This window comes from Nyctereutes procyonoides, unplaced genomic scaffold (genome assembly GCF_905146905.1).
Source record: "Nyctereutes procyonoides isolate TBG_1078 unplaced genomic scaffold, NYPRO_anot_genome, whole genome shotgun sequence".
In the NCBI taxonomy this organism is placed as follows: domain Eukaryota; kingdom Metazoa; phylum Chordata; class Mammalia; order Carnivora; family Canidae; genus Nyctereutes; species Nyctereutes procyonoides.
Genome location: NW_026575121.1, coordinates 29,491,791 through 29,502,001, shown reverse-complemented (window position 1 = coordinate 29,502,001; position 10,211 = coordinate 29,491,791).

The window sequence follows — 10,211 nt, the reverse complement described above, 5'->3', positions numbered from 1 at the left end:
ATTTCCCATTACTACTCCTTTATACTACTTTGCTTCACCACATTTACCACCTGCCATATTTGTGTATCTCCCACCATAATATAAGCTCTGTAAGAGGGGTGATATAGCCTGTTTTGTTCACTGTTTTATCTGCATTGCTGAGATCAGTGACTAGCTCATAGCACTCAAAAAATATCTGTGGTTTGAATGAATAAACATGTGCATGTGGAGAGAGAAAGAGACAGAGATGCCCAAATCCATTGAAGAGTTGATCTAATGCTAATTCTTTGAACATGCAGTTCAAAGAAGGCGCAGGAGCAGCCTCATAGTCCTGTGGTCCCTATGCCTTTGCCAACCTGGGTCAGTTGCATTTTTCATTTTAACAGTTGATAATCCCAGCAATCTACTCTTACCCTCCTTAGAGGAGCCTCAGATAAAACAATCTAAAATAAATAAAAATTGTATTTTAAAAAACTGGCAGTTTTAAAAAGCAAGACCCAGTGTCCTAGTAAAATATTTGCCTGCCCCGCAAAGAGAGTCGGCAAGAAATGGCTGTAGCAAAATCCCCACTGCAAAGTGTAGTTGGCTCATTAGTGGAGGAAGCACAGATTCCTGAAACATGACAGCCTCTCGAAGCTGGGGTGTGCTCAGGGAAAGGTATGGTCTCTCCAGGCCACTGGTTACTGTGCTGAAACCTTCCCTAATCCTTTCCTGTGCAGAAAAAAAAAGCCCAAAGCCTGATAGAGAAATAAGGTCTTAGCTTCTCCAGGATGGAACAAGCCCATAGGAGACAATGATCATTTAAATTTCCTGTTAATCCTTTAGCCAGTCTCCTGTAGGATTCGATTCTGGGCTGTGCTTAGATTACTAATATTGGACTGATCGGAGATTCTAAAGCTGACTAGAAAGTTATAAATCTGGAAGAGGAAAGAAAAAAACAAAAAACAAAAACAGCAAAACCCACACTCCGGATTTTCCCATCTTGTGCCAACACTGCCACCTAGTGTTATAAATACGGAAAAGGCATTCTGTGTAGTAAAAATCCTCACAGAGTCCAGGAATAGGAACACAATTGCACTCTATGCTCTTTGTTAATTTCCTAAGATCATGTCAATTTGCTTTCATCTCAAAAGCCGAAGTAAAGGTTTTAAGGAGATAGCTTCTTTCTTTCTTTCTTTCTTTCTTTCTTTCTTTCTTTCTTTCTTCTCTTCTTCTTCTCCTTCCTTCCTTCCTTTTTCTTTCTTTCTTTCTTTCTTTCTTTCTTTCTTTCTTTTTCTTTCTTTCCTTTTTTCTTTTCTTTCTTCCAACGCTCAGCCATCACCGTTCAGCCAAGAGTTAACATGTGTTGTTTCTGTTGGTCAGTCACTTTTCTAAGAGCTTTATAGGAGTTGACTCGGTTCTTGGCTCCAGGAAGCTCATGAGACATAGGCTATGAGTGACCTGCCCATTTCTTGTGTTTCACACATGAGAAGAGTGCTGCACGGAGAGGAGAGTCAGTCAGCCAATGTCATACATCTACAGACCCTAAAATACTGTTTTAGGGTCACAGACCCTGTGACTCTCAACACCCACTGCTGTCTTAACCATTACACCATCCTGACCTCATATGCAGTGCTAATTGTCATGAAGCCAATACAAAATAATTAGAAAACTTGGATCCAACCCTCAAGGAGTTGTGGGACAAAACAAGATAGCTCTTTATGGAAAAAGCAAAAGCCAGAGTGAGACCCAATGCTGTATCTCCTCACAAATGGCTTTTCCCAGGAAGATGCAGGTCTTTGAAAGTTCAAGTTTCTACCCCACGCTGTGTTATAACCAAACAACACAGGGAGTCCCACTGCTAAGCTCCAATTCTCCAGCAGATGTAAATCCTCTTCACCTAGGGTAATAAAAATGCATTAAAAGGGTGTACGACAGGAAAATCCACACAGGAAAAGGCAGACCTAAATTCCAGTTCTGGTCTGAGACACCTTAATTCAATTCAATTTGCTTCTTTGGGTTTCAGTTGCCAGGACTGTAAACCTTTTTAATCCCAACTCCCACCTTTGAAAGTCATGCATTAGCTCAGTTTAGGAGAAAAAAAAAATTAAAGAAACATATGCTCCCAATATTAATATTTATGTATAAGTCATATACATAAATATTGTATAAAATATAAGGTTGTGTGCATTAAAATATGCTAAAAATGGGGCAGCGGTTTAGCGCCACCTTCAGCCCAGGGCGTGATTCTGGAGACCCTGGATTGAGTCCCACATCGGGCTCCCTGCATGGAGCCTGCTTCTCCCTCTGCCTGTGTCTCTGCCTGTGTGTCTCTGCCTCTCTGTGTCTCTCATGAATAAATAAAATTTTAAAAAAATATATGCTAAAAATGAAAGTTAAAAAAGGGATCAATATAAAAAACGGTATTTTAAAATATTTATTGGTATTAAACTTCCCTCCCTCAAAAAACTTTTTAGATGTTTTTGTGAATATGAATTAATAATCTCTAATTTTATAAAATATCTTGGTTCTTGATAAAAAAAAAAAGCTTAGAAGAAAAAAAACTAGGAGATTTGGATGTCGGGTAGTGTATGGGCATCTTTGGTCTGCACGGCTGTCACAAAGAGGCAAGTGGAGAGTTTGTCCTTGGCTGGTCCTAAGTCCTGACACTCATTGCTTAATGCTACCTACCATTTAAGCAGAAGTTTTGTTAAAAATGAGCTGATAAACTGGAATTAAAATAAAAGCTTTTAAAAACGAGCTGGTAAATTTTCATCCCATAGTTACTCAAACTGTAAAATGTATCATTTGAAAATATTTTTAAGCATATTAGTTTCCAATGAGAGTTGTTATGGGGCAGCCTGGGTGGCTCAGCGGTTTAGCGCTGCCTTCAGCCCAGGGCCTGATCCTGGAGACCTGGGATCAAGTCCCACATCAGGCTCCCTGCATGGAGTCTGCTTCTCCCTCTGCCTGTGACTCTGCCTCTCTGTATCTCTCATGAATAAATAAATAAAATCTTTCAAAAAATTGTTATGCATGAAATATTTATGGGTTTTCACAAAACCATATAACAATGGGAACTTTTTAAATTTTCAACATATTCTATAGCCTATGCTTTTTGCAAAAGGAATTATTTTTTATTCATTTTTAAATTAGTATCTTTATTGTACAAGATTATTAAAAGTTTATGTTTTTGTACTTTAAATATCTACCAGAGAAAACCACAGACAGCCAAGGAAAAGCAAAAAGGTCAAATTTGGAAAACTTTTTTTGCAAAGGAAAAAATGCGTAACATCTTTAAGTTCAACTACTGCCAAACAGAGTAAAGAAAACAAAGCATCGAACATTACTGCCATCAAGTATAGCAAAAAACAAAAAACAAAAACAAAACAAAACCGCAAGATTTTCATAGTCGTTCTCTTACTCATTACAGAGTGTTATTTTAGTCTGGTAAGGCTCTTTGTTTTAAAGAGTAGAAAAGTGGTTGCCAGTGTCTGAGCAGTGGAAGAAATAGGGTATAAATTCTCAGTTACAAGATGAATAAGGCCTAAAGATCTAATGTATAAAATGGTGGACATAATCAATAATACTGTATTGTATAACTGAAATTTCCTGAGAGAAGAACTTAAATGCTCACACCAAAAAAATGTTGGAAATACAGTGGTCTTCCCCTTTTCTTCAGGAATACATTCCAAGATCTACAGTGGATGCCTGAAGCCAGGGATAGTATCGAACTTGACATATACTATGTTTTTTTCCCATGCATACATAAGATAATGCTTAATTTATAAATTAGGCACAGTAAGAGATTAACAGTGACTAATCAGATTTATAATAATATATAATGTAATAAAAGTTATTTAAATGTGGTCTCTCAAAATATCTTACCCTTTTTCTTGTATGGATGGGAGATGATAAAATGACTAGGTAATGAGATGAAGAAGTGAATGACTAGGCATTGTGAGGTAGTGTTAGGCCACAATATCATTTTCTGATCATACTTGAGAAGGAGGAGCATCCGTTGCCAGATATTGGGGGTGGCTGGGCTGGGCTGGGGTGGGGCAGGGTGGGGGAGGCGGTTGTTAACTGAAACCTTAGGAAGCAAGTATCAGGATAAGGCGGCACTATTGTATGTGGGGTGATGGATAGTTTAATTGATTCAACTGGGGAGGGTTCTTTTCATGATATATACATGTATCAAATCACTGAAAAAAGATCTTTTTTTGTAAAATTAACATTTGGGAATTTCTGGATACAATTTAAAGCTAAAACTTGGAAGTTGGAAAAATGATGTAAAAAATAGCTTAATACAGGAGACTCTCTGTACCTATATCCTGGAATCTTTTTATTCCAAAATACTGTTTCATCAATGTGTAAACATGCCCAGTTTTACCATAAATAATTTGTAATGCAGATATAATTTACTGTTGATTATGTCTTCTGGGATGTTTCCCTTTTGACAGCTTATAAAGAAATAATTCTTGTATTCCATCACTGAAACAGAATTTAGCAAATTCTACATACTGAGATATGGTGCAGATACCTGTGCTGGTAGCAAACCTTCTACAATGAATTTTTTGTTTTCATGCTTGTTTTTTCTTGACCTCGGCAACATTTCCTATGCCTCTCCCAGTAATACTTGTTGCCAAAGGAACACACAGGTGTGTCGGGTACTATGCTCTTGCCAGTGTTCCAGCTATTTTAACCTCCACAGGAAGAACAATAGGATTTGTCTTTCTACTATTTGCAAAAGACATTTGTAAACATTTATCATTGTAGTATGTATATGTAGTATGTAAAGGACAGATTGAATCTTGCCTTTAAAAATCACTGACAAATTTGTAGAGGTTCTTTTTCATGTTCTTCATGCTTAGTTTTTTTTTTTTTTTAAACTTGCAAGATGGGGGATCCCTGGGTGGCGCAGCGGTTTGGCGCCTGCCTTTGGCCCAGGGCGCGATCCTGGAGACCCGGGATCGAATCCCACGTCGGGCTCCCGGTGCATGGAGCCTGCTTCTCCCTCTGCCTGTGTCTCTGCCTCTCTCTCTCTCACTGTGTGCCTATCATAAATAAATAAAAAATTAAAAAAAAAATTAAAAAAAAAAACTTGCAAGATGATGCCCTAAGTAAATTATAATGCATCAGAACTTGCCAACCAAGGGCACCATTGTCAACCCCTGCAGAGTGTAGAATTCCCAGTCAGCCCTCAGGATAAGTCATGGTTTCTGTGCCACACATGACTAACAGAAAAAAGACACGCATGTGTGTGTCAACCCTTCTAGGAAATATTAGAAGAGCTTAAAGTTTTTCTTTTGAAACATAAAATGTAAATGAATGTAATATATTCTTCCTTCATCTTGCACTTCATTTTGGAGACCATCCCCACAAGACATATGTCACGAACTAGAAGAGCAGGCAATGTCCAGGTCATTGGAACCCCTACCATCTCATGGAAAATTAAGTCCACTGAGACCATAAATGACATTTTATTAATCTTTTAGTGATGAGCACACAGGCTACAATTTGAGAAAATATTTTTAGTCAGAATCATCCTAATATACTCCCTTTAACGAGGCATGAGGGGAGGATATTAATTTCCTATGTGTAGTTGGTGAATATCAAAGTGGCCATGGAATGCTGAATAAATGCCCCCAACCTAATCTCTGGAACCTACAATTGAGGATCGAGGGGGTGGAGATAAAATTTTGCTAATAGAGCAGTCATGTTGACCAACGGGATGACATTTGAAGAGAAGGGATGGATGCCGAAGCATAATCCTGGATAGGCTGTACTGCATAGACCTCCAAGCCATCGATCAGATGGGGAAGGAGATATCTCAGTGGATGCTACCATGTAGGGCTAACCAAAAGAAAGACCAGAGAGGACAACAGGGCTGCAGTGAACCTTGGCATAAAAACCAGGGGGAACAAAATTGTTCTGCAGGCCCATCACAGGGCCAAGATTCTGACCCTAGGTAAACAAGGCCAAAGGTCAGATGCCACCCATGGAGAAGAAGAGGGGATGGGGAAGATCCTGATTTGACTGATTTAGATCTGAAAAAGCTGGAGAAAAGAAATAGACTAGATGTTTTTGCATTTAGATGGGCTGAGGCTATAAGTAGATACTAATTTCAGTGACAAAAAAATGTTATTTTTCATAGCTAAACTTCATAGTATGAAAATACAACATTTGCTCTCATGGCCCTAATAAATCTGACACACAGTGAGTACTCAACAGAAAATTGTTAAGGTGAATGAGTTCACCTAGTGGTAGTGGGAGAGGCTCTTTCCTGTCTTCTTTCTAATCTGCTTCCATCTGGCCTCCTCTGCAGTTAGGAGCTATATTCCCCAGACTAGAACTTACACATATTCAGAATGAAGACATCATGGGTGCCCAAAATCTCATTTTACCTCTAAATTTGAAACTGCCACAAACTTGGTATTTTATGATAAAGGGATCGTAAGGAGCTCATCTGAATTTGGAGGTAAGAAATGGATTTAAGAGCACACACAGACCTCCTATGGCCATCTTTGACGGATGTTTTCCTGCTGCCAAAACAAGTCGAAAAGGTGAATGAGCTTCTGACAAATGTAAGAGGAACTCTCTATTTAGCCCGAAGTGCCAACAGGCAGATCAATACCGCACATGTAGGTCTGTGACACTGAAGTCATTATGGATCTAGTAAAGCGTTTTAGCTTAAAAAAAAAAAAAAGTAGCAGCAAGTAGCACACAAAAATATGTAAGCCAAAAGCCTGAATTAACCTAGAGAACACTGCTACATCGTTTTCCTGATTTTTGCCAGGCCTGTCCTAGGGAATGTTAAATAAATCCTATTTTTTCTCTAATTTTAATAGTAAGAAGTTTTAATAATCTTCCACAGAATTGTGTTATAAAATTGTGTTGAAAATACTTACCGTCCAGGAAGAGCTTTAAAGATCTTGATTAGTGAAAGCGCTCAAGAGCTTCACACAGAGTTGTCATACAGAATCTTCAAGAGAGTTACAGGGTCAACGGAATGTGTTAAACAATATCATGGGATTATAACATAAAATCCATAATCTTAAAAAGTTTAAAGTTTAACCATAAAAAGATGAATCATGATTTCCTTAATTTTTATACAAGAAACCTGAAAAAGTATGAGACTACTTTGCACACTTAATATAAACAAAGTATTCACAAATTATCCAGTTTCCCAATTTTTCACTTCATCAGCACCATGAGCTGATCTTTTATATTTGCTTGAACAGATTAAATTTTCTATCAACCACTCCCTCAAATGGTCCTTTTAGATCTGATGAAAGGAAATACTCTCATCCCTTCCCCTGTCTCTTCTGTATTATTCTCTAAGAAACTCACTGACAAGATTTTAATTATGAAAGTAAGACAGGGTCTTGCACAATGCAAATACTCAATTTTCTAGAGAATTCATAAAGGCTAACTATGGTACATGTTGTGGTTGACTCCCCATTTACTTCATCATACTCCAATCAGCAAAAGCATGATATGGAAGTTGGACTCTACTTATGAGGATCCTGATCACCAAAGGAGAGGATCTGGCTCAAATATAGGCAAATAACCTAAGTCCATCCAATGAAGAGAGATTTTTCTAGGCTTCTGGAAAAATTCCCCTACACACGTAAGAGCAATGAGGAGTCAGTCTCTCTTCCAGTGCATGTGAAGGAGGAAGCATGAAGCCTGTGGACTATCTAAAGGTAGTAACTACCCTTAGGATGAGGCCATCCTCATGGATGGCCAAATGGCCTCAGATGAATGATATGGGTCTTTGTTGATATTATTAAACTGCTGAATGAATGAACCAACCTCCCATCTCCCGCCATCCTCTCAGGTGGGGAAAATAAACCTCCATTTGTCATGCAAATGTACAAAGGACATTTTTTTTTCCTATTTAAATCCAGCTACCTTTAGATACTTCCATTCATATGTCAACTTTACAGTATGTCTAAAACAGAACTCATCTCTAGCAATAGCATCCATCTCAAACCTACCCAAGCCTGAGTCCCTAGAGCTATTCTTTCACTTCCTATTTAGGTCTTGTCCCATTTTGGAGTCATGACCTGTCACCTTATTCCTTCTTGCAGTCTCCCCACTGTAGGCCAGATCCTCAGAGCTTCATGGATATACTACCAGACACAGACTACCAAGGAATATTCACATTCCTCTGCCTAACAGGCCAAATGGCACGTGGTTTTGATTGGAACGCAGAGTAAGGAAACAAACTCTGGAAGTTTGACCTCAACTCAAATGGTACTTTGTTCCTTCTACATGATCTGCAAAGATTGTATCTGCTTTTAACGATGCTATTCAGTTATCAACTCTGCTGTGAACTCTTCTACTCTCTTAGTGTAAAGGCCTCATGGATTTTCACACACTGTATCTCCCTGGCTTCTCACACCAGGCATGAGAATCTTGTGGCTGTGTGCCTGTCTTCTGCATATAAGGATTGCTTTGTATTCATCAAATATAATTCCACCACCTATGTGCTTTATGACTCTTGAAGTGGGTTTTTTTCCTGTTCCATATACATGGTTTTTAAAGACAAATTAGACCTTTTTAAAGACCATTTTTACTGGCATGACCTGAGAGTTGCATTAGCATGCCCTTTAATCTCTCTTCCAGATTGCAGGAATGGATGGTTAAAGTACTAAATAAAACAAGTAGAATCCCAATGTATTAGACAAGTCCCTCAATTCTAATGAGCAGTAATGATTATTCCATGCTTAGTCATAAATCTCGATAATTTCTCTTTTCTTTTTCTTTCTCTTCTTTCCTTCTTTTCTTTCTCTTTTTCTTTCTTTCCTTTCTCTTTTCTTTCTTTTCCTTCTTCTCTTTTTGCTAGTTCTTACCCTGTGATATAAATGAAAATTAGGTAAAATTCCACCATTACATTCTTGAATAGAACAAACTTTCATCTACTTTCCTCTCTGAATTTAGCACTGCAGAGGTTCCAGGTTTCTCAGGAATCAGTCCTAAGACATATTCTCTAATTAGAACCTAGGGGAGGTCTTCCTGATTCTCAGCTCAAGTTTTAGCTATATACTGATGGCTCTTCATTCATCTCTCCAGCCTGAAGCTCGGAACTCCAGACTTTAATAGCCAGATGCCTACTTGACACTGTCATTATCTATAGACTGTTCAACCTTATCATGTTTAAGAACCACGCCTCTGATCTCCCTGCTCCACCACCCCAAATGTGCTCTACCCACAACCTTATCCATTTCTGAAAATGAAGATTCCAATTTTCAGCTTCTCAAGACAACACTTTAGACTTTGACTCTTCCCTTTCTCTCACACTTCATCCAATCCTTCATCAAATTGTCAGCTTCACCTTCAAGACACATACACACACCAAATAATCTGCCCACTCGTCATTACCTCCCCTGCCCCTACCCTGTTGAAGAAAACATTTCTGCCTGGACAATTTCAAGAAAGTCCCAACTCGTCTGCTTTTATCTTTGCCCTTCTGCAATCTATTGTTCACACAGTGGTCTGCAGTCCTTATAAAACATAACTCCTTTCACTCCTCTGCTCACCCTCCAACGTCTCCATATCTCATTCAAAGTAAGAGCTAAAGTTCTGTAATAGTCTGTTGACCTGTGTCCTCCCTCCCCACATTTCTTACCATCCTTTCTCTCATTCTGTTCCAACCCGTTTGCTTCTTGAACACACCAAATATTCTACCTTTAGACTTTTGCACATGCTGTTGTCTGTATCTGCAATGCTTTCCCCTCAACTACCTGTAAGGTTTGCTCCCTCATTCCTTCAGGCTTAGGCTCAAAGGCCAAAGAGGCAGCTTCTGACAACCTTATGAAAAAGCATGGCCACACTCCCATTTTCAGCACCAGCAGTATCCTCATTACACTCTGCATCACTTGTTCTTTACTGCCCTTATCATAGGTTACATGTTCATGCCTTTTTTAAGATCTTATTCATTCATGAGAGACACACAGAGAGAGGCAGAGACATAGGCAGAAGGAGAAGCAGGCTCCCTGTGGGGAGCCCAACACAGGATTTGATTTCAGAATCTTGGGATCACACCCTGAGCCAAGGACAGATGCTCAACCACTGAGCCACCCAGATGCCCCCATGCCTTTTTTTTTATCTTTCTCTCTCCCAACCAGAAATCTAAGTCAAATCAGAAGCAAGGCTTTATATTTATTTGTTGTTTTATGCACAGTGCCAAAAACTTCCTGGGACAAAGTATGAATAAAAAATACTCGAAAGATGAGTGGATAAAG